This window comes from Stegodyphus dumicola, chromosome 1, assembly GCF_044657685.1.
Source record: "Stegodyphus dumicola isolate Sdum_Otavi_A_Nest chromosome 1, ASM4465768v1".
In the NCBI taxonomy this organism is placed as follows: domain Eukaryota; kingdom Metazoa; phylum Arthropoda; class Arachnida; order Araneae; family Eresidae; genus Stegodyphus; species Stegodyphus dumicola.
The window spans coordinates 227,299,830-227,326,556 of NC_140768.1; the positions used below are offsets into that span (position 1 = coordinate 227,299,830).

Here is a 26,727-nt window from a genome sequence, read left to right on the forward strand (position 1 = left end):
ACATTAGTCTGTTGCAGAGTATTTTTGTTTTATGAAGAGAAACTTATGTCTGATATTATTGAAAGGCCTTTCATATTATAATTTTGATTAATTTAAAAGTTCAAATTGATATACTACTCCTTATATTTGCCCTGTAAAATAACTGAAAAATATAGTATGTTTTACTTGCATGTTTTAGTGTCAGTTAATAAGATATGTTCTAGAATTTTCTTTTTAGTAATTTTAGCTAAAATAGACACATGTTGCTTTAGATTTAACTTATATGAGTAAACGTGTTGCATGTTGATATGATCATATTATTACAGTAAAAGACATTTTGTGAAATATTTCTATGAAGAACTCAGAACAGCTGTTCTTCATATTTCAAAAATATATTCTCTCCTTCTAAAAAATGACATTTTCAGTAAATTAAAGAATTCAACATAGCAATGAACTTCATTTTGTTACTACAAGGAATTCAAATTTTGTTCATACGCTTGAATTACAACGTCTAACTAATTTTTTTATTCTTATCTGCACTCAGTGTTTGTCAACAGTCTGCTATTGTTTGAAATAATGCATAACTTTTTTACTTACCTTCAAATAATTTCCTTTGCATTAACAGATAGAAGTCTTTCATTAAAAACCTAATGTCATGCTTTTTGAATAAGCATAAAACTTTGCCAACTGACCTTAATTTTTAAAGCCTTGTTTCCCTTAAAATTCTTAATACAATTATGCCTTTAAGAAATTTATTTCTAAAATTAATACTTCAGTTTAGCTTAAAATTTAATGCATTTTAATTTTACCTATAATTTTTTACAAACATAATATGTAATAAATCTAAGCTTAATATTTACCATTTCGAAAGTGATACTAAAAAAGTATTCCTAGATATTATAAATTTCGAGATTCGCATACAAAATTGTGAAATAAACATGTGACAACAGAAAACAAACTTTATGCTCTCTCTATATTACAGCATGTTAATTAAGAAGTTTATTGAATTTATAATTTTATTGTGAAACACTATGAAGCAAATAATATGCTAATTAAAATACAGAAGTAAAAATAATTTATTACTTAATTCATAAACTTTACATAAAACCTGAAAAAAGAATTAATTAAAAAATAACAATTTAATAAACATTTCATAAAAATTCGTTTCGACTGCTTGGAAAAAATGAATGGTTTTTCTCCTCTTTGTAAACCATGTCTCCTAAATAAAGAAAAAAACATTTCTTTTAAAATCATAATCATGCTCTTAAAAAGCTTATAAAAATTATTTTAATAGATGTTTTAAACATGTGCTTATATAAATCTTTTAATCATATTTCTTTATAATATCTTAATTAATTAAGAACAGCTTAAATTCTTTAAAAAATTGGATTACAGTGAACCGTCTCATTACGACAAGCTACCTCAGTCAATCACTTTTTAAATTTAATCAGCATCCCTCATAAAATAACTAATTAGTAAACATAACTTCGCTTGGATGCCCACTATCATTTAAAGATCAAAATTTTCAGGAATCACGTAGCTTAGAGAAGGTTCATAGTACAAAAACAGCCAATATTCAAATATTTTCATAAATGAAGCCACCATAGTTATTATATATAATATACAGTATACTTATATTCAGAATTCAGAACTTGAATAAATTTCTCGAACTGTTTTAGCATTCGAAAAATATTATATTTATTACCTTAAATTTCTAAAACAATATTACATATTCGTCCAAAGGAATCACTGGGACTCGGACAACATTTTCCCCCTAGCTTTCTTTTAGCACAGGATTCTGAATATGTTTTAAAGATTTAGGTAATGTTTGTCTTCCTTAAGGCGCTCACAAAACAAGTTACCCTAAATGTTTTGTCCGCATAGTGGTCATTTTCATCTTACTAACTGATTTGCTAGTGGATTTTGGATGCATGGCCTATCATTGATGAAACAATAATAGTGAACAGCTTCAAGAAAATGGGGATATCTAATGCTCTTGATGCCATATTCCCACTTATTTTTACTAATTTTATCTTCCGAAAATTAAGAGGGAAAATTAAACGAATAATTTAATTTCCAAAGGACACAGTCACAGTAGGAATATAACAAATGAAAAGTAATCATGGATAAACTACTACTATCACAATATTATTTATTTAAAAGAAACCTCTATTTCAATAAGAATACACATAATTGCAACATCTAATAAGTTATCTCATTTCTTCTTTATAATTTGAACTTCTGTCATTCTCATTGTTGTTCTTGCAAATCCTTAGGCCTCAGATCATACATAAATAATTAGAGAAGGTTGTGGTTCGATGCTTGCTAGGGTGAACATTCAGCTGATATGGCAAAATTGCACAGTGAATGGCAGTTGGTATTTGCTTTCACTATCATAGATCATTGTTTGTATTAGGCTGACGTAATATTCAACAGTTAGAAGAGAAAGATTCAACGGGGCCTTAAGTGTGCAAAAGTTTGCCTTTGTTAGTATGACGAAAACAATCATTATGTTGATAAATCCATTTTAAAATCTTGGAATATTCATTTTCTGAATGCATTAAAAGGGGGAAAATTATGTAAATATTTTTTTAATTTTCAGAATCTGGTTCTAAAGCTGGGTGGGGTGGAATATGCAACGCAATACGATAATTCTGAAGATCATTGCTCGTGGCAGTACAAACTAAACGGTGATAACTTGCATGCTGTAGAAAAAGACACAAATTGCAGTTCCAGATGCATTAAATGCTTTGAGGTCTAGGGAGTAGCAGTGGGCAATACTAAGAGTGAAATTCAATGTATAGGGAAGTAGGAATGAAAATTACTTTTATTAGATAACTTAAATGGTTATGTTACTAAGCGTTCTTATTGGAATGTAGGTTTCTTTTAAATAATAATCCTATGATAGTTACCAGTAGTTCATTCATGAATGTTTTTGATTGGTTATGATCTTATTGTAATCACATCCTTCAAAATTAAATTGATTGCTTAATTTCCCCCTTGATTTTCATACTATAATATAAAAGGAGGAAAATAGTCTGGAAGTAAACATAACTCCTCTTTCTCTCTCTATATATAGACATGTATCTTCGTGTGCAACTAAGCAAAACAAATGTGACTTTTTCTTCTTTAAAAAAATTGTGTAAATAAATAGAATTAAGTTCATTTCAAAGACTTATGACACATGAAATATACATGATCAAAATAAATTAGAAAATTAAGTTCAAATAAATTTTAAGCTAAATTACATGTTGCAATGTAAGTTGCAATAATTCAGTTGTAATAATTAATACTAACAAAACCAAACATCATATTCCCATTCTGCAAAGTATAAAAATTCTTCTGCAAAACTGAAAAAATGACCAACACTTTGGCTTATTTGATAACTTTCAAATTCACTCCTTTGTTTGCATTTAGAATTTATAACTTTAATTTTCCACAGAAATTTGTTTTTGATTTTAAAAAATTTCACTGGCATAATTTCATTCACTTCAGCATATATTAATAGATGCAGAAGGTTTTTGTACCTTACATAATTTTAAATCTTATGTAAACTAACGTAATTAATAACAAAATCAAAACATAGATCAGAAACAGCATAAAATTTAATTAATAATTACTACTAGTGTCACACAAAATGCTATGAAATTAATTAATAAAATAAGAATGAGATAAAATATATAGAATTAATATTCCACATGTGTGAAGTTTGGAAGTTTTACTTTAAATATTTTTTTTAATTAAGTATTTTTAAAAATGACCCCTTAAAGCATGGGACCTTTCGTAATTAGAACTTGCAAATCTGCTTCGCTAGTCTTTCATAACATTGCTTTTCTTTTATTAACAAGAAATATTGCATTCAGTTATTTAATTTAAGATATCAAAAATAATGCTACTGAAAGGCATGAATACTTACTTAAATTTGAAATTAATTTGGTTGACTTAAAATAATATTTAAAAAAAATAAATCTTCATATATAGGTCTAAAAATCAGACCTTATTAATTTTCTTTTATTTGAACGATATCTGAATTCTGCCTTAGTTTGGACTAGTAAATCATTGGGCAATTAAATGCCAAGCTATAAGAGAACTAATGTAGTTTACAAATGCACTGAATTTTATTTCCGGTATTAACTTTCAAAGAAAGTAAAATTTTCTGCATATTTGCATCATTTGAATTGATAGAATATGGCAAAGCATGCAAAGGCTATCAGCCTAAAGGAAAGTATATATTCATAGGCGGTTTTGTAAGGAAAAGTAGCTTGCATTTCCATTTATTCATGTGTATATATATATATATATATTGTTAATGCTAAAATCAATGCTTCATTAAAAATTCATTATTATTTTATTTTTAATACAACATACAGATACAGAATTGTTTTAAATTCCAATAAACAATAATAATTTATTTTTAAGAAAACTTATTTTATGATTTATATATTATATTACATGAATAAGAGAAACATTTGTCAAGAAATGTATTAAACTTGTATTAGCAGATTCATGCTATCCTAGTAACAAGACTATCATACTTCAAAACTGTATTAAAACTGGGCAAAATAAAATCAACATAAATTCTACATTAAATGTTTAAAAACTTATAAGTATGCAATGGTAGTTATATATACAATATAATATATGTTGTCATTTATAAAATATTAATGAAATGATATTTTTGGAAATAATGAACAAAATTTTAGTTTTGTTTTATAATTAGTTTAACGAATTGTTAGAAAAATATTTTAGGTCATTTCCATTTTTCCCCTGTTGATATTGGTATATTAAAATATATGGAATAATTAAGTTGCATCTAGTTAGTAAAACAAAACATTACGAAAAGTATGATACGGCATATTTTTAATCAATCATTTTGGAATTATAATATTTTCGTAAGAAATTAATACCACTGAAAAAAATATTATTACACTAAAGGAATAAACGAGATTCTCGACCGCGTTGTTCAAGTTTTTGTAATTTTACTTCATAACACACTCGTACATAAACATATTAGACTGAATTATAAACCAGGTATAACTAATTAGATAATCCTAGAAAAAGAATAAACTAAACCTAGTAAGCAAAAAAATATATACATTACATTCAGAATTCTAAATGTTTATATAAACGTTTCTCGCAAGGCCTGCCGGGAAAAAGATGTCAAACGTTCTTTGGTCAGACGATTGGAAAAGAACGCTAAAATGATTAGTTTTGTTTTCAACAACCACATTACCATTTCAATTATATACCACAAACAGTGATTAAATTTTGGAATAATTAGTTTTAAATAATAATAAGGGCAGTTGAAGGCGTAATTTATCGGATGCACAATGACAAAATACTACTATTAGATCTGCATTTGGAATAAATATTTTGCACTCTTTCAACTCATTAGACATTACGAACACTGATATTAATTAATCGCAATGCTTAAACGTTTAAATACTTACTCACTACATATAACAGTGCAAAGTGCATGAGAATAATCTGCATAAAATGAACAAAAAATATTTCAAGTAGTAATTGTAAACATTTTCTTACTTACCTGCGCTATACAACCAACATGCATTCAGCCATGTTTTTTTCTGCAACTAGCTTTCAAACACTTTTCTCCTGATTGGCTAATTTCCAGTCAGTCACGTGATTCTTCCGCGCGGCTACTGAAACATTATCTGTAATCTTACAAGCAAATCTGCTGTTACCGCTACAGTTTGTTTTCAACCTGTTACCATTACAGGAAATTCTTCTGTAACTTTTTGATTTCTGTAACTTTACCAAACTTTTGCCTGTAAAGAGCGAACTTTTTTTTTACAGTGCAGTCACCAAATTTTTAAGGCTCGCCAAACTGTGGCAACCATACGCATAACAATTCTGCAGGTATCCAAATCGAAAACTGTAAGTTTTAATAAGCGAAGTCGCTATTTTCGTACAAGCTATTTTGGTTAAATTAGACGTTCCAAAGAACAAATTGCGATATTTTTGTTCTTCAGCTGAATTTTGAAACATACGTTTGGGAGATCTCCTGCAAACGAACAAAGTTCTGTAAAATTTTGGCAAGTATGTATGTTTAGATTCGTATGTGAGGAGTATGATCTAAATTATATTATTATACATAGAATGGAGCCCACCAGCGGCCGAGCGGTAAAGTCGCTGAACACTGGTAGTTCGGTTCGGGGTTCGAATCCCGCGAACGGGTTGGCTGCTTGAGCGTTTTCGTGGTTTTCCCCATGTGTAACGTGTATATGAGCCAGTTTCCCTTAGAAAGCCCTGCACGAAGGCATTCCTCCCCTTAAGCAGATAGCCCTCGAGGTTTTGCCATAATCACACACGCACATATACATAGAACGAAAATGCGCCTTTATTTTATCAACATCTCTAATTTCACTACTTTAAAACTCACTGACTAGACTGTTATGGTTTTAGAAATCCTAGAATGTATTGCTTTGTCACGTGAGTATAAAGGGGAGGTTTCATCTTCATTTCATTCTTTTCGTATTTTCCCTTTTTACCTGATCAAATTTAATTTTAAAAATGTGAAATTAAATCTAAAGGAACTGTAGAATACATTCAGATATTGTAACGCAGTTAGTTGGATTAAAAAAAAAAAACCTCTCTCTTTTGGTAGTGGTATTTAATGGTTGATGTTTCCGAAACAACAAACATAAGTTATACGTTACATAACTTTTTTTGAATAATTATTTTTCTTATTCGCTTTCAAGTTTAAAACTTCCTTTATAATACTGTAACGTTGTATTAGTCTTGGTTACATCAGTTTCAAAATGACGCTTTTCTGTTGAACATCATACCATGTCTGCTTTTGAAAGTACAAAGGTTTGATTGGTCTTATAAATAACATTACAGTATGATTTTCAGTCAGTGATTTTTCCAAATGGACAGATACCAGCAGCGATACTGGACCGAAATTACAATATGTTGTCATACAAGAAAGTATAATTAATAGCCATCTGCATTCAAACTACTTTTTAACAATTAATTACACATGACTAGCTTACGACGAGTGGCCTGAAAACTAATAGTTCTTTGGAAATTTACTCCTGACTCTTAACAGGCTCTGTGTAAAAGGCTTTTGGAAATTTACTCCTGACTCTGAACAGGCTCTGTGTAAAAGGCTATCAAAAAATTCCTCAGGATTAATACAAACAATAGCTAACAACAACTGAAGAACTTTTATCTAATCAAGCTGCAAGTAGCTCATCTTCACTTAAACCACTAAAGCCAAGAGGTAAAAGCGAAGGCTTTGGTAATTCGACCCAGGTTCGTATTCCGACCAATGGGCTTGTTGCATGGAATTTTCGTGATATTTCCCAAGTGTAATGTTAAATACAAGTCATTTTTCGTTGAAAATAATTCCGCCACGATTGCATCCGTTCCTTTAAGCAAGTGGTCCACGAGCGCTAAACACTGGTTGTTTGGTCCGGGGTTCGAATCTCGGCGAACGGGCTGGCTGAGTGGGCTTTTTTGTGGCTTTCTCCATGTGCAACGTGTATACAAGCCAGTTTCCCTTATAATGTTCTCCACGAAGGCAGACCTCCTGTTAGGGAGATAGCTCTCCTGTGCTTTTCGTAATGAATTAAACCAAACCCTTAAGCAAGTAGCAATCTAGTGGTTTGCCTTAATTTAAACGATCCTAATCGATTCTCTTTCTTTAAATGGTTTTTCTTGATTATTATTACATCTTAACTTTACATAATTGTTAAATGCTATATGCTTTGCTCATATCAAAGCTATATTTTGACGTTAGATTGTGTATTCCAATTAAAAAAAGAGTTAGAAATGAAAATTAATTATTAAATTTCGAATTACTTTAAAAATATTATAGTCATTTACATTCATTCATAAAAATTTAGGACAAAAACATTATCTCTCAGAGAGAAGCCATTCGTTACTCTTTAATGAATATATGATAGATTATCTACCCTTAAAGTAGATATAATTTACACCATTTTTCTAACAACGTATGTTATCCAGCGTTACGGCGTATTATAAATTATAACACAGTTATCTTCTGTAGATGTTAACTGCCATTTGTATGACTGCCATTACAAGCTCCACGTAATGACCTTCCAAAACATATATTGTCATACCAACCTAACATTAAGATATTCTGTCACATACCTTCAAGCAATTTATTCTTCTTCCACATGTCATTTAGGTAGAACAGTTTGAAATACGCATAATAATAACGTTGGTGTGTACTTTTCCTCTACTTGTCTTTTCTAATTTCATGCCTATTGGACACACTCATTTTAAACATTATATAGTACAGGGGCTGTATATGTATTGAAAATATATGAGCTATGCGGAAGTAATTGAGAAATTGCTAAAAGTGTATAAATGCGCTTATTTACATCTAATAGTAATGTCTTCCAGCCATGCATTTTAACGCATGCGCTAACTTGAAAATGCTTCGAATTCAATCCAATATTTGTTTGTTTGTTTTTGTTCAATAATTTCACTCAATTCGGTTCTTTCTCTTTCTTTTTCGCCCACATTTTTAAAATTTCAATAAACTCCTGAAGTAGGAATTGCTCTAGATAGGTAGGTTGTTAGGGCTATACTAATCTTGTCTATGGTGTCGTGAGGGCGCCCTAAACACTTGTTTCTGTCTTGTCCTGCCATATTGCTGGGAAGGCGCTCGAATCATGGAGAAAGCATATATAGTTATCTATCCTCCTTCTTACGGGTATAATATTGTTGCCCCCTTTGGCATTGTTTTCGGCATAGAGAAGGTTAAATGACCGATGGGTCTGGCCATTTCTGACAATTATTTAATGAGCAACACAATTACTTAGCGAGCTATTGAATGTTTCTGTTTAAAATTTATAACCCGATTAATTCTACCTAGTCTAAAGCTCCTTTGATATTTGTTTTCATTTGATGTGTTAAACGGTTACGCAACTACAGGAGAAGAAAGAACTGATCAACAAAGGTAGTTTAGGTGATACTATTTGACGCAGACTTTCAAGTTAAATTTAGTTACTATTTTTAGTAAATAAATTTAAATACGCATTTAAAAACCCATAGATAATAAGCTTCGACATTCACTATTAAGTACATACGAGTAATATACACTGGTGTGCAAAAATTCAGGACGAAGTCGAAATATTAGCATATCAGCTGAACGAAGAGGCAGAGCGGACAGAAAGACAAATCAGGAGATTAAGTAAGGTGATGTACGGTAGCACATGCGCAGATATGCAGGTAGACGTAATGGGGGAGTGTCTGAGTAGTATAAAGCATGTTGTCGGTGTAAGATCAGTATTTCTGGCAAAGAGATTGCACGCCGTATAGCAGTTAAAATCACACCAAGTTGCTGCCTCAGCGAGAAATGGCGAATAATCAATCTGTTAGACGACATCTGGATGCTTTTACCCGAGGTCGAATCATTGGGAATTTGGAGGAAGGCCGCAGTGTGACAAGTGTGGCTGCAGAGTTCGGAATTGCTCACAGCATCGATTCACGACTTTGGAGACAATTTCAAACTACAGGAACAGCTATCCGGAGGTTTAGTAGTGGTCGTCCGCGAGGAACCACACCCGCAGATGACCGGTATATTGCCTTACAGGCCAGAAGAAACAGGCGGCAGACAGCGGGAGAAATCGCTAGACACACGGCACAGGCCACTGGACGACCGATATTGCGTTTTACCGTGGCCAGAAGACTGCACGGTGGTGGTCTGTTTGCACGACACCCTGTACGGTGTGTACCTCTAACGCCTGCCCATCGGAGAAGGCGTTCTCTGTGGAACACCGGAATTGGAGAGACAATGAATGGGGACGAGTACTCTTTATAGATGAGAGCAGATTCAGTCTGAGTAGCGATTCTCATCGCATACTCATCTGGAGAGAGTGGGGAAGCCGCAATCATCCCTCGAACATCATTGAAAGGGACAGGTATGGAGGTGGCGGTGTTCTCGTTTGGGGAGGCATCATGCTTGGTAGTTGTGCAGACCTTCACATCTTCGACGCAGATTCAGTCAACGGGACCCGTTATTGTAACGAGATTCTTGTTCCAATGTGCGTCTTTTTAGAGGCGCTATGAGTCCGCAGTTCCTTTTCATGGACGACAATGCACCATGTCATCGCACAGTAGCTGCCGAACAGCTCTTAGAGAGTGAGGATATTGAACGTATGGATTGGCCGGCACGATCTCCGGATCTCAATCCCATCGAACATGTATGGGATTTTCTAGACAGACGCTTGGCAGCTCGTACCTTACCACCAGTAACGATTCCGAAGCTTCGATTGGCGCTGCAAGACGAATGGGCAGCAATGCCTCAACAACTCATTGACACCCTCATTCTCAGTATGGGCAGACGCTGTGAAACCTGCCTAGCAGTCAGGGGAGATCATATCCCCTATTAAAGACCGGATGTTTCTTGCTGGACACCCATCACAGGGATGTTTCGGCCTTCAGTCGCATTGCGCTCCATGCTACTTTTTCAATAAAGCTTCTTTTTATCCCTATGATTTCTCTTTTAGTAAGTGTTGCTTACATTACTCATGTCCTTACGTATTGGGGATCTTACGGTATTAAATGTGTTGATTTGGAAAGCTTTTGTACAAACTTATATTGAAAAAACCGTCTCGTCCTTAATTTTTGCACACCAGTGTATATTGTTCCATGTACATTTTTTATTTTTCTTTCGTTGTGATTGACTTCAATTTTAATACAACGTAGATACACGTATACCGTAGATTAAATTTTTGAATCACCTACTGCCTTAAAATGAGGAGAACACATTATACCGAAAGAAAAAGTATATTACGTGGTAATAGATGTTTGAAAACAAATTTGTTTTTCCTTGGAACTGAAAGCATGACATTTCGATGCACTGTACTGATATACAAACCATAGCGCTACAGAACCACATTAAGAAGAATTTACATTCTTTATATTTCTTAAGACCTGGCATAAAAAAGGAGATGATCCTTAATCCACCAATCTAAGTTGGTAATGAAGTGACAAACATTTTTCGTTCAAACCCAGATTCAAAAGGAATTCAGGACCAGTAAAAGCTTAAAATTAAAAGGTGCACAAACCCTACATTAACGGTGTGCAAGATTACTCTGCTAATCATCTCACACAAGAGCACGTGGGAGGAATGCATTTAATTTCTTACAATATGCAAATTAAGTAGGGATTAAGTTCCAAAAGTTTGTGGACAGGCAACCCTGCTCCTATTTTGTGAAAACTATCTTCTGATTATTGCCCGGGATCGTTTGGTTTATTTTAATATGGCAAAGCAATTGAGAGCTATCTACCTAAGAAGAGGTATGCTTTCGCGGAGAAGTTTCTAAGGTGAAACTAGCTCGTTATGCAACTTTGTCCATAAGAAAAGCCACAGAAATGCTCACATAGCTAGCCAGTTCGTCGCGATTCCAACGCCGAACCGTTCAGAAAATAATTTGTTATGCTTTGTGAATGGGAGTTACACTACGTGCAGTTATCTTTTGAGTGCTGCAGTTGCCAGAGAAGTGGTTGCTGTAGAATTTTCTGTTAGATTACTTAAAAGTGTTTAGGAAACGTCTCAGAAAACCAAACAGACATTTCACGAAGAAAGGTATGTAAGTTTGGCAGTATTCAATCGGTGGAATTATTTTAAGGAAGGCAAACTCAGTGGATTATGTTGAATGAGCTGAAAAATGACAGCCATCAACAAATGTGAACGATTAAGACATCGTGAAATCAGTTACATTACGGAAAGACGATGGACGTTAATTGATTAGTGAATCATCATCTAAATGAATATTGATGTCGCAAGACTATGAAATTACATGGCAATGCTTCATGTTTATGTAATTCGGAAGTCACGTTCATTAAATGAAGAGTACAACGGAATTCATAAAATTCTTCATCTTGGATAGTATTTTATCTTACTACAAATTACAACTACAACCAGTTCATTAGGGTAGGTATTTGCATATCGGCCAGGTAGCCATTTTGATGAAACTAAGTAGCGAAATGGAGCTGCAGAAATGTCTGGAGAGACTCCTAATGATTGTCTTTTGCAAAAGGGTAAGTAAAATTGTTGCATTTCAGTTCTTTTTTTAATGAAAAATTTCAAGGAGCTATGTAACGTGTTTAACAAGTGAGTGACTTCAAGGATCGATGCTAGTACCTACTGTTTCGATATCTCTAAAATTTTTTAGCACCAAATTCCTCTAGCACGGCTAGCACCAAATGCTTTACAGGGCCAGCACCAACTATATTCAAACACAATTTATGCGTTCAGGTACACTAATAGAACAACAACATTTGGTCGCGTGCTGAAGACTCATTTCTATATTCCTTCTAAGGGGACCAACCACATTTTTAACAATTTTAAGACGATTTTTAAAATATTTAAAGACGGTCTTCTAAGAATGGGGGGAGGGCGTTTAATACCGGTGTTTATATCTGTTCTCGGAAATACTGGTCCCTTTCAAGAAGATGGCCGCAAAACGTTTATCATGATTTTGCTTACAAAAAGTTAGTCATAGAGACACATTCAAATTAAATTCTAGAGAAAAAGAAATTGAACCATTTGCAGCCTTTGAGCTAGAAAAATAAAACAACACCCACAATGAAATAATTGTTTTAGACAAATTGGTGAGTATATTTACATTAATCGTAAAAACCACAATCTTCTCGTTATGAGGTCGAGGCATCTGTCTTCGGCCTACTTCCTGACAGAGCATTTTCTTCTTTTAGCATTTTCATTTCAATTACAAATCTCACACGTGAGGCATTTATATTAATTTTAAAAGTAAGGATGCTGGAAATTAATATGAAGCGACTGTCACGAATAATAGCGGAAAAAAAAGAAGAGACCCGTGACGCCAAATGCATTTTTACGTCGTCTTCCACTAATGTAAGCTAAATTAATGAAAGCGGGAACACTTTTTATTACCTTTTTTAGCTTCGTCCCTACCGTCGGGCTCCGCACAACCGTAATGAAAAAATAAATCACGTGAGCATGGACATTATTTTTTCTTTCTCGCTTTCTCTCTCTCTCTCTCAAAGCTCCAATTAAAGTGTTCTGGTAATCAAGTTCTTTTATGAAAACTGATGATACCAGTGAGTGCTTTCCGTTGTCAGCTCGATCGGTTGCCACTTGCCGCTTTTAAAATATTCAATCGTGGCGAAGAATACTAGATTTTTTTTCCACTTATTCTTTTGATGTTGCCATCGATTGTTGCAAATATGAAAAGAGAGCGCTGATGTCAGTCAATGATTAAATTAGTGGGATCAACGTGAGAACTGTTTTAAGATGCAGTGTAAGGTCAGCTGTGTGGCATGTGAGAAAATGGAAAGGAAATGTAGGGGTTGAAATCCTTTCTTTACAGCAAAACTGATTCTGCTTACAGGGAAATCATTGATTTTACTTCAATTACACAGTAAAACAGAGGTTTATCTACCTTTCTTAGAAAAACTATTAAAAATACAAGTGTTTTCTAACATTGTTTCTTTTAATACCATATATGTCACACTCAGAATTTGTATAAGATGCTAAGAATAATTTATTTCTGTTTGGCTAAAATGATTGCTCTTTTAATATTAGAACATGAAAATGCTTGTGTTGTGGTGAAAATGGCAATTATAAATGTCTTACAGGAAGGGAATAGGGAATAAGAATAGTTCTAAAATAATGAATTTTTTTCCGAATTGTCAGCTCCTTTGTGTTTTAGTAAAGACAGTAAAAGTTTTGTCTTTTGATAGCTATAGTTTTCAGAAAAATTAAAATTTAAAATCTCCTTAATTTTAGCATAAGAGGGTGAGCAAAATCCCGAAGTTTATTATCAGATATATATGTATGATGTGATTCTTTTTATTATAGAGTAGCTGACTGCCAATATATCTATCAATTCCTGGATTCAAAACTTTTGCAGTCACTTTAGGGTTAATATTCGCTTCAACATGATTGCCTGTCGACTGATTATCTATTTTCGATATCGAAACTTTATTCACTAATTACAGTATTCAATCATACTTTAATAATTAACTAATTAGTTTTTATCTATAGCTTACATATAAGAAAATAACATTATCTGTCTATTTTAAAAAACACTATGGAGTTAATAAATCACTATAGTGCACATTTTAGGATTAATATTTTGTTGACCCGATTGCCTGTTATTTGTCTGTCTACTATAGATGCCGGGATTTAATTGACTAACTAAAGTATTCAATAATCCTTTAATAATTATCTAGCAAGTAAAGGGTTCTTCAATAATTTACCAAAAGACTCCATAATTCTCTCAGATAAAAGTTAATATGTAGACTTTTCAAACTCTTTGATTCTCATTTGTTTCTGTACATTTTAGCAACTGGAAGATAAGAATTCATAATCCTTTTTTATTAGCATGTATACACAGAGCTTCAGATTAGGTTAAAATTTAGCTGTTTCTTATGATCAATTTCGAATAAATTTTAAAAAAAGAACAAAAATGATATTATGTCTGTTAATTAATAAATGCCCAGTAATTAACGATACTATTTTTAAAACCCATATTCACTTAACTTGTTATTTGAATATGGCAAAGTACACGAGGAGAAGCTGCCTTTGTGGATGACCTTCTTAAGGAAACTGGCTCTTTTTCATTTTACACACAAAAGGTAATCTCTAAAAACGAACTATGCAGCCAGTCTGTTTCCCTTGGTTTCAATTCGAGACAAACTACCAGCATTAAAGGGTCCTAACTACTCGACAACTCGTATTCATTTCATTGGAAGTGAACGACGTTAAATGGCTTATGGAATGGAATAATTTAGATTGAAATATTAAGTGAATTGTTCTTTCGTACATTTGAATAAATACATGCACAATATGCAATAATAACTTCGCTAATGTTTTTCACCATATTACTAAGCCCTGATGATGTATTAAGTGTCCTTTTAGCAGATGCTCTTTCTAATTTTAAGAATATTTGCCCACATTTCTTGCAATTAGAAATAATATTAATACATATTTAAAATATATCTGTAAATAAATGTTATTTTTCAGAAGAGTATTAAATTCACAAGCAAATGATGAACAAAATTTGAGCTACTAAGCAGGAAAGGATTTTAATATAAAAATTTCTTAGTGCACTAGATTAAACATATATTTTTAAAATTTGAGTTGATGTTGCAGATAAAAAGATGTAAAATCTAATCTGCGTGTTTCAAATTGATGTGGAACAAAAAGTTAAAATTAAAGTTTTTCTCAGAAGGAAGCAATTCAGCCACCGTGCAGAAAAATGAAATTTTTGGTGAATAAAATTTTAAAGTTATCTTTTGGTCTGACTGTGCAGAGTCATTAAGCTAACTGGAAGCAGAACCTCTGGAATACCGGTCCAGCGTGCTACCGTTACACCACGAAGGCACGCTAGGAAATTGGGAGAAATACCTTATATACTCCCCTTTTTAAAGGGCCACTAGAGTTTTAGGGGACCTAGCCGCCAAATCCTGAGTGCGGAGAATCATCATCCACAACTCTTTTAGTTCGGGCGCCACTTGTAGAGTCATTACATTAATTGGAAACAGAAAATATGAAAAATATGCAACCGTCTTCGCCGGGAATCGAACCACAGACCTCTGGAATACCGGCCCAGCATGCTACCGTTACACCACGAAGGCACGCTAGGAAAGTGGGAGAAATACCTTATAAATGAGTGAAACGACATTGAAGTTAGTGCACCATCTAACTTAGTTCACTATACTACTTAGAGTTTCAAATGTAAACAAATAGATGCCACGTTAAACTAGCAAACCTCATACTTTTAAATTGTCGATAATTCTACATATAAATAAATAAATAAATGTGCGTCTGGCGCTGCCGACTGCAACAAAAAAGAAAGTGCACAACTAATTGTTATAGCATTCTTATATACAAAATTTTACAAAGTTTCAACATTATACGGCCAATCGCTGTTAAGTTTTGCGAGATACATATGTATGTAAGTACTGACGTTACAAATAGAACCCCTTCTCATTCCAAAGCTGTCAAAATAGATATTTTCCTTTAAATATGATACCCTACATTTTTCGCGATTAGAACACTTCCTTTATTTCGTATAAAGAAGTAAAAAGAATAAATTCTCATAAGCAGACATGATGAGATCTCTCAGTATAATGCAACAACATACAATTAAATATGGAATCTATCTTTTATTCGCTTACCATGTTTCAGTCATTTGTGATTCTTCCTCATGTTTAATCTCTTTTTGTTTATGAATTTTTAATCCAAAGGGGTTTTGTCCCTGAAGAACTATTGTTTTCGTTTTGCGATTTTGTGTCGATTCACTACAAACGGCGAATCACTTTTCAAACTGTTGCCACAAAGTATTATCGCACTGTGTTATATATAAAGAAATTAAATAATAAAAAATCTGCATAAATATATGTATATTTCTCGCATTATGATAAAACAACGGTACATAGAGCCATCGAATTTCGAATGACATAATGCTCCTACGAATATGGGCATGTGGAAGACCAAATTTGAAGTTTGGAATTTGTTTTATGATCGATTTCCTATTTTGTAAAACTTTAAGAAATTTTTGATTAAAAACTCAAGGATTTCAAAGCGAGTAATGGCAATGTTGTACAGAAAAAAAAATTTATCTCCAGCGCGTGAGTCTCTGTATCGGAAATTCTAAAGATATCCTCATTTTAAAACTGTTTAACGATATTGCTGTTGAACTGAATTTGATGGTTTAAGTGCTAAGAACATGATATTTAATAAATAAATTTAACGCACAAAATGTTAAAAAAACGCCCCTTTGGACGTAATTTAAAATCTGAGACATTTTAGATTTTTTTTAAAAATTATTTATTTATATTTTAGGAAATAAGAAGTATTATTGCATAAACTTCTAAAAGGAAAATTCTCGGTCCCCCGTAGTTAATTATATGATTAATGTTTATACTTATTGTTATGTTTATAAAGAAGGTTTGTTTTAAAATTCCCCGATAAAATACTCTTTTATCCTGTAGATCAGGGATGTCAAACTCATAGGTACACTTGGGCCAAACAAACAAGGTTTAACTTTAGGCGGGCCGAAAAAAAAAAAAAAAAAAAAAAAAAATCAATATTCATAGAAACGTAGATTTATTTCGAATAATACAATAATAAACATATATATATATTTATATAGAAAAGAACAAGAAAAATTTAATGTTTATGTCCTGATACTTGACATCTTTTCTCTGCTATTATCTTTCCTATTTCGGGAGAAATTTTGTTTGTAGTGATAACATTCATCGCTGACCCAAGGTGAGCAACATTAATACGGTTTCTAATAGGAGACTTATTACCTTTTATAACTGAAAATAACTGCTCGCACCGATAAGTGCTACCAAACATGGAAATAATTTCATATGCGAATTTTCGAGTATTTTCAAACCTGGCTGTTAATATTTGTAAAATTCTGGCACGCCTACTTCAATGAATTTTGCTTTCAAATTTGAGTTGCATTGAATCTCGATCACCTCCATTTGCATATGGCTGGATACTGAGTTAATACTTATTGAGAAAATCGAAGAAAACAAAAAAAACATTTGTCTTCGATGGAAGTCATTAAACCTCGTTTCAAATTCAGTTGTTAAATTTGCAATTTTTTCTGCGTATTTTTGATACGAACAAGTATCATCTAAACTTGATTTGTTCATGCTGCACGTCGGGAAGTGCGTCAAATCTTCATTTTTAAGTTGTTTATCCCCAAACAACTAGTTGACATTTGATTGCTTTAATTATGTCAAACATGTTCGTAATGATATGATCTTTTCCTTGCAACGATAAATTTAAATCGGTTAAGTGTTTGGTTATATCAACCAAGAAAGATAAATATTGTATCCATATTGGATCGTAAAACAAACTTACGTCTTGATTTTTCGTTTTTAAAAACTGACATATTTCTTCTTTCAAATCCCAGAATTGTTTGAGAATCTTGGAGCAAGATAACCAACGTACCTCGGTATAGTAGGACAAACCCGAATATTCACTATCTAACTCACTTAAGAAAGCAGTGAATTGACGCTGATTTAAACCTCGAGATCTTATAAAATTTATAACTTTTTTTATATATGACAAAACATTCTCCATATTTATTACTTTCGTGCATAGAACTTCTTGATGTATAATACAGTGCATATGATGAATGTTTGAACCGTGAATTTCACTAAGTTGTTTTCTTAGTAATGCTACGAAGCCCTTGTTTTTCCCGGTCATTGATGGAGCGCCATTTGTAGCTACAGAATTTAATTTTGCCAAAGGTAGATTGTATTTCTGCAGAAGTCCAAAAACACAAGTAAATATATCTTCTCCTGTGGTAGTACCAGGCATCGGTATTAGTTACAGTAATTCCTCAAAAATGTTAAAATTCTTGTCACAAGAACGAATAAACACTGCTAATTGAGCTTTGCCACTAATGTCCGTGCTCTCGTCACAGGCAATGGAGAAAATTTCGAAACTAGATGATTTTGCTTTGATCTGATCACTTAAATTCGCGGCTAAATCAGTAACTCTTTCTGCAACTGTATTTCGAGACAATGAAATTGATTGAAAAGCCTTCACATTTCCAGGACAAACAATTTCTCCAGCTTTCATTAGGCATTCTTTGATGAAATCACCGTCAGTAAAAGGCTTCGAATGTTTAGCTATCAACTCGGACAAGACGTAGCTTGCATGTACCGCCGCTTCACTTTCTTGCAATACTTTACTAAACTGCTTTTTCACTCCTAACTTGAGCTCTTTCAACTTTTCTTCTCTCATTAATCCTTCGTAATTGTTATATTTCGATTTGTGTTGTTCGTTATGACGTTTAATATTATATAACTTTGGTACATTAATAGTATTATTACATATCAAGCAGATTATTTTATCTTTTATTTCACAGCAAAAATATTCTAATTCCCATTTTACTTGGAATATTCTATGTTCGTCAGCAATTTTGCGTTTAATTTTACTACCACTTGGTTTTGATATAGACATACTGAATACAAAGGGCTGGATAAACACGGTTAACGTTAAAAAGTTAATAAAAATTTATTCTTTCCACAAGAGATAAATCAAAATGCTGCAATATTTCTTCAAAAATATTCTAACAATATCACAAAATGTCAAACGTTTAGCAACAAAAGTCAATTCAAAACAGAGAAACTAATTCTATCTCACAGCGAAATCGCTACAAATCAATCACAGCATTAAGTAAACAAACAGTTCGCTAGAACTACAGCTACTACTGAGATGAGTTGTTTGTTCTCGGCTTTTATAAGCTTTATAATTAATTTCTCGAATATACTGGAAACATCTATAAATATCTGGATTTTTGTGGATGGCAACAGCAATTACGAGATATTTATTTATTAGGTATTAAATGCACGCGCTGTTCTAGTTTTAACCTTTCAACGCAGCTGTCTTTTCGAAAATCGTCTGCGTTGCTAAGGCAACATGAAGCAAATCTAATTACAATTCTAAATAGAAAAACTAAATAAATAAATAACTATGAAATCCCTAACAATATGAATTAAGTAATAATTAATAATAAAGCAAAGTGCATGCATCAATATATCGTACAAAACTATGATTGGAAAACTGAGACCATGAGTTCGGCCACATTCGGCTATCGGGGCATGAGTACAAGTTCTGAGTGCACGTGTCCTCCAAAAGCCGAAGGTAGCTGAACGCAAGCTACTCACACGCATTTGTAATTTAAGTAGTGTGTGTGTCAGCTCGCTGTGAGTAATCTAACAACACTGAATAAATTATCGTTAATTACTTAGGAGTAAACATTTCATTTTTTTCTTCGACGATATGTTATTTTATTATTATATATTATTATTTGCCGATATATTAGCTGGGCCGCGAGTTTGACATTCTTGCTGTAGATAATATAAGAAACAGTAATAATAGCAATAAAACAAACTGAGCGTATTTTATGTTACCTGCTTGAAAGATGACGATGACTATAAAATCGTAACTGGTAGATACTTAATAGTCACTGTCGGTACTTAGATTTGCAGAATGCGTATAAAATTTTTCTGTAGCATTGTATAGTAAGTCAAGATTGAAAAGGTTCCAGTTTAAATTATAAGGGATTTTTAACTTTTTTACCGAGTGCTCCCATGGTGTAATTGGTGGCATGTTCGGCTACCGGTACGAAGATACAGAGTTCGAATCCCAACGACCGCATAGCTGATTTTTCGTGTTTCCTATTACGAACTTGTAAAAATAAACATGCATTTCAACGCACCAAAGTGTTTAACGCACCAAGAGCAAAATTGAAAGCACAGTGATGAAAATATCAGAATAAAAATGTATTCAATTGTTTTATGATGAATCTTCTATTTTTGATAACAGCTTTGGGCTTATTTGGCATGGAACTGATCAATGTTTTCATTATTTCAAAAGAAATTTTGTTCCATTATTCTTAGAGCCTCGTTTTCATATCGTCCATATTCAGTTTCCTAACTCTGTTGCCAAGTTCTTTATCGAACTAGATGACTGAGAGTTTGGGTCATATGATAGAATAAGCAATGAAATTTGAAATAAACAATATGAGTCAGATGTTATGGATCATTGTCCTTTAGAAGTTGTTTCATTTCTTTAGAAGTTGAAGTAGAAGTTGTTTCATAAATGAAGCTTACGGCCACTTTGATAAAGATTACGTTTAAGAATATATATGACAGTCCATTGTGTTATCAGTGAACTCAAAAACTGCCAGAAACCTACACCAGACATGCACCCCATACCACCGCACTTTTGCCCCGTGTTTTACTTTGCTTGAACATGCTTTCTCGAAGTTGTTTTCGGTGGTCTCCAAAGTAAATTCCGTCCATTGCAGGGAGTTATAGGAATTTACTTTCGTCGGAAAATAATACATTCAATCAAAATGCACTATCTTTGTTCAAATCCTCGTTTGCAAAAGAGAGCATTACTTTTCTTTTGGTTAGTTTTACTGGTATATGGTTTTCTTTTGGCTACTTTAGATTTATAATCAGTTCAATGAAGAATAGTTTTTGGATGAATTACTTTGTTAAGGTTTTGAGTGTTCTTACGATACATTTGAAGAAATTTTTGGATTCACTTTGACAATATTCAGGGCTTAATTTCTAAACGTAGAAGTGCCGGAGCCCTATGGAAAACCGTAAGGAAAGAGGAACAAGAATAAGTAAATGAATAAAATGACTATTAAAATCATTAATAATTAAAAAATTGAATAGTTATTGATTATCAAATTAATTAACAATTATTTAAATGTTACGATTATTTAATTGTTTAATTTATGTAAACAATCAATATTTATTAATTATTATAATTGATACTTATTATTTAATTCATAATTAATTTATTATTTATTAAAATAATTGAATATTTAAATATTAAAGTAATTAGAAGATTAAAAAATTAAATAAAATACAAAGATATAAATTTAAATTTAATAAGCGATTTTAATATAATTTTATAGCTAAAAATTAAATTTTCGAGATCAAATTTCTACTGAAATTGTTGTTCAGTTACATAAATCAATTGCCGAAGGCCTTATTATTTAGGGCTCCTGTGCGCTCCGGCTAGAAGGATTTAGCCCCCAAAACTAAGAAGTGCCGGAGTTGCGCTCCGGTGGGCTCCGGCGCAATCTAAACTCTGACAGTATTTACATCTTTTCTACGAGTCAGCATTTTTGAGCAGCCACTTCTTGGTGCCTTTATTACACAAACAGGCGCTTTGAAATTTTTTATCACGATTTTTATTGTGCACCAACTCCTATTACCTGTTTCACAAATTTCTTTCAAGGCTTGATTGACTACGTAAATGGATGATTTCTTTCTTCAGTGGCAGTCTCCATACGCTTTACCAGCCATTTCAAAATGTCGACGAACTAAGAAATTGTCGAGATTTCAGCTCTACTTCAGCTAAATAAAACTACTACCTGTCTTATATCACTCTGATTGGTAGCGCAATACAAATGACTTTCATAAAACTCAACAAGTGCTTTCACATTTATCTTTCATTTTCATGGGTTGAAATGTTCTATTTGTACTGCACCTTTATAGTATTCTAAAGATTAAATAAATAATATATGTTTTGATAAAAATAATGAATTTTACAATTTTCAGCCCATTTCTTGAGAAAATGCAAAATGGGCTTTTATTTATGTCCATCATTGAATCTAATTTTATTCATCTGCATTGGACAACTATCGTACATTTAAAAAGCTAAATTTTATGCTTAAAATACTGATAGCCCGTTCATTGTGCCTGACTAACCATTTCGTCAAACAATTCGTAGAAGTGATTAGTAAATCTAATCAAATCACAATGAAATCGGTTTTTGTGATTTAAACCATCTTCTCGATGCAATTATCCTTTACGATATAACCTGCAATAAATTACGACGTAAAATTTTGTGCCATAACATAAATCGAAAAATGTCACGCAGATTTTAACGACAGTAATGCATTACGAACTTCGTAATTTCATTTTTGAAGAGAAAAATTAAACATGCAATTACATTTATATCGGGAAAATATGTAAATATTCGCAACAGCTTACACAAGAACAGTTCATTATGAGTTACGGCTCATTAGATTTCTTAATAGTTCGTTTTCCTGATGTCGTAATGGTTACATTTTAGCCGGAAATATCACATTGAAAAGGTCTTTTAATTTTTTTCCCATGCCCCTAGGTCTTATAAGTTTCTTTCATAGAAGGGGAAGGTAGACTTAACTTTAATTATGTTCCCTATGTCACATGAATTGGCTGTCAAATAAACGAGCAACCTTAACTTTTTTACCCTCCTTTAAAATATATAGATAGAAAAGATTAAAAAAAACTGGACTGTTTATAATAAAGTCGTAAAATAACCGTAACTGCGACTATAGCTGGCGAAGCAAACATTAAGTGTAATAGACGACAAGCAGTAAAAATAAATACCAGTAAAAAAAACTTGTTCGCAAGTTCCTTGATTGATGCATTTAGCAAGTTGAAGTTTTCTGGTCATTAAGTACTAGAGAGTAAAAAATTGAGAGTTATGGTACCTTTAACAGGGGGTTGGAATCATTTCAGGTAAAGTACTGCTTGGCGGGAAAAAAAAATTCGACTGGTGAGTCAAATTTAATTTGTTTCCTAAATGATCTTTTTAAGCAATTGAATAAAAATCATTTGTACAGAAGGTGGAAGGTACTTAAATAGCCTGGAAATTTTGAGCTTCAAATTAAAACCGCCTACTAATGAGTTCTTATTTATTCACTCATTAAGCACCGACGAATCGGGAGTTTGCAATTTACTTTTACGTCATTCCTTGATTGGACGCAATTAGAATAAATTAGAAATTATTAGCGCGTTGTGCTGTGTTTTAAATTATGTCAGGCGGCGTCGGCTTTTGGAAACGAAGGAAAAACGTGATTTTTTTTTCATTTACTTTTAGCTTGCTGTGATGTGCAATGGATTGTGGGATTATGATAATGAATGTAGGTGGCACATGCGTAGATATGCTTCATTAAACAACATGATTTACGTTCAGAGTTGTTGCATTATAATTAGAATGGGTTAATTTGTAGCTACTGAAGCTACGTTCTTCATGTTCTGTAATCTTTTTCATTTTTAAAATTCTTAAAAGTAAGCGTTTTTAAATGCATTTTATTTATCGTTTTAAAAATACAGCAATCAGCCTTGATATGTCTTGAATTATGTGCTTTCACATCTGTACAGGCAATCGTTTACCCAAAAATATTTATCTATGTAGTAAAAAGGATCTGTTAGCCCAAATAATATCCGGAATGAGATTTTAGTCTCGAAAAGTCATTTTGCGTCAATTCACTAAAAACGGCGCATCACTTTTCAAATTGTTGTCACCAAATATTGTCGCCCAGTATTATATTTTAAGAAATTAAATACTGAAGAATCTGCATGAATGTATCATTTTTCTCACATTGTGATAAAACAATGGTACCTAGAGCCATCCAATTCTGAATGACGTAATCCTACTGCGAATTTGGGTATCTGGAAGCCCAAATTTGAAATAGAAAGTAGATCCATATTGAAGAGGAAGAATACTGAAATGCCGATCGACAATGAATAAGAAATTTATCAGTCAAGGCAGTTTTAATTTCATTTTGATTTAAATTCACATTTACAGCCACAGTTCACTTGTCGTGCCTATTTTCAGAACATTTACATTTTTGAATACTCTTGCGACAGGAAGAGAACACAGCGAAATGAAATGCCTTCAAGCAGCAACAGAAATGTAAGCGAAGTAAGCATTTATCCAACATGGTAGCTCACCAAACGGGAAGTTTTTGGATTACAAAGGTTTCAGTTCTCAAGAGTTTAGGTTCCGAAATAATTACGTCATCAGCTTACGCAAACTTTGTGGGATAGATTAATCTAGAAATGACGCAGTCCAGAAATGTTATTATTATTTTTAGAATAAAGAGCAATTAATCCAACGAGCCAAATAATAACCAAATTAAAAACGAGCAATTAAGAGGCTAGTATTAAATTAAATTATACAGCTGATTTACATATCGTTTATCTTATATACGTATATATATATGTCTTTTCAGTCTTTTTTTGTTTTGTTTTGTTAAGTTTTCGCTCTATTCTTATTTTATTGGTTGATCTTCTTTATATTGTTATCTTATTCTATTTCCCCCTCTTCCCAAATGCTTAATGCCAAAATACGCTAAACGCACAGAATAATATAAAACCCACTGTAAATAATGCAAGAGCACAACGAAGCCCGAATTTGTGCTCTGTGTAATATTACATGTAACATAACAGTGAGTAATATGTAATGCTTGAAGTTTTTTCAGTAAATATATGTCTTCTGTTCGCTTTTTCTCGTTGGGATGACATTCGTTAGGTACCCCGGCCTAAGATCCGATGGCATCTCGACGGTAAGAGGTAAGGACAAGTGTTTTAATTTAATGAAATTTCCTTTTTCCATTCATGCATAGTCTCATTGCAGAACAACGGCTGGAAAGCTTAGAGGACTGTTAAGATAGACTATTAGGATTAGATAATGGACTTGACACTAAATGCGCTTAAAATCGAATGGAGTCATTCACTTATTAAGTTACCTGATCTAAACTACATTGCAGCTGCTGCTGAATTTTGACCTTCAAAATTAATACCCAATTTCAGTGTGGCAAGTATAATTCTACTTTAAAGGCCTATAAAACTGATAGAAGAAAAACGAAAACTTAGGAAGAAAAGATAAACCATACCATAATTTCCAGATCTTCACTCCAAACTGTAATATCACTTATATTTAGCCCAAAGTAGCAGTTTGGCCAGAAGAGCTATTAATTTCGTTTCAGCATTTTGCGTTGATTCACTTTAAACGGCGAATCACGTTTTAAATTGTTGCCACTAAATATTTGAGCCCTGTATTATATTTAAATAAATTAAATAATGTAGAATCTACCTAAATGTATGTATGTTCTCACACTGTGATGAAACAACGGTACCTAGAGCCATCCAATTTTGAATAACGTACGTCTCCACCCAAATATGGGCATCTGGAAGCCAAAATTTTAAATTTACTTCATTATCTGTTTGATATTTTGGAAAGCATTTAAGAGTTTTTGTTAAGGAACCCAACGCTTTCAAAGCGAGCAATGGCAACTCAATGAAAAACAAAACGTTTTATCTCTGGCGCTTGAGAATGAGTATTTGAAATTCTAAAGATATACACTTTTAAATATTTTGTGATGTTACTGTTGAACTGAATTTTATGGTTTAAACGCGAAGAACATGATATTTAATAAATAAAGATAACACACAAAACGTTAAAACAAACGCCCTTTTGGGGGTAATGTAAAATCTGAAGGATTTCAGATTTTTGTTTAATTTTTTAATATTGTTTCATAACAAACTGTACTCATTATAAACTTTTTGTATATCTTAGTGAAGTACAGTAATTATTAGTGCTATCGCAACATTAAAAAAAATAGATATCTGGAGAGAGAATTACCGATCGAGGAAATCGATACATCATTTTCTTAACTCTGTTAACATGAACTGATTTAACTTTTACTGATAGTTTTAGATACCAATATTGACACCAGCATGAGCTGACATGCTTTGTGCTGCAGTAGCCCTCCTCCTTCTCAGGCGCAGTGGTCACATTTTTCATTGCTTCCAGATGCCTGAAGTTCCAATGAAACAATAGTGTTCTTTTAGATCTGACGTTATTCATGGCATATTTCTGTTTTTGCAATTCCATATTCAAATCTAAGATCGTGTATCACTTTCGAGACAGAGTGTCCAGTTCTCGCGAAGAGCCGTTTTTAGGTCACTTTTCGAAACAAAGTGCCCGTTCATTTTTTTGAGATAAAAATCTGTCTGGCAGAACTGAGATTCTAAAACCCGCAGTTTGCCTTACAAGATGTGCCTTATAGAAGCCTGCCTTACAGGATTACAGACTGCCTTACATGATTCGCCTTGCAGAAGTCTGTTATAGATATAACTATTCCACTTTGTTGCAGTTTAACTCACATATGCATCTCTTCTTGATAACATTTGATTGATGTTAACTCTTTCTAAGTTGCCTTAAACTACCAAAAACAGGATCCAGTTTCCTTCAAGCAGATTTCCTAGTCTCATTCTTACTATTTGTTATCACGTTTACAATGTGCGCTTTCACAATACATTTTCTACGGCAATATAAAACTTCATTCCATAGAAACAGAACACTCTCGATCTTCCAGTAGTACCCTATATTCCTGAAAAATGCTGATAACTACTCTTTCATCATATCTG

At 32.7% G+C, this 26,727-nt stretch overlaps 2 long non-coding RNA genes across 10 annotated transcripts in view; one reads left to right on the forward strand and one right to left on the reverse strand.

The window, feature by feature from the left end:
- Positions 1-26,727, forward strand: part of LOC118200087 (uncharacterized) — a 730,533-nt gene that overhangs the window by 481,727 nt on the left and 222,079 nt on the right. The window lies entirely within an intron of this gene.
- On the reverse strand, positions 1,038-5,389 carry LOC146999491 (uncharacterized). The gene is made up of 2 exons (XR_015039743.1): positions 5,081-5,389; positions 1,038-1,198 (listed from the first exon to the last, which is right to left on the reverse strand). It is a non-coding gene; the product is annotated as an uncharacterized LOC146999491 (long non-coding RNA).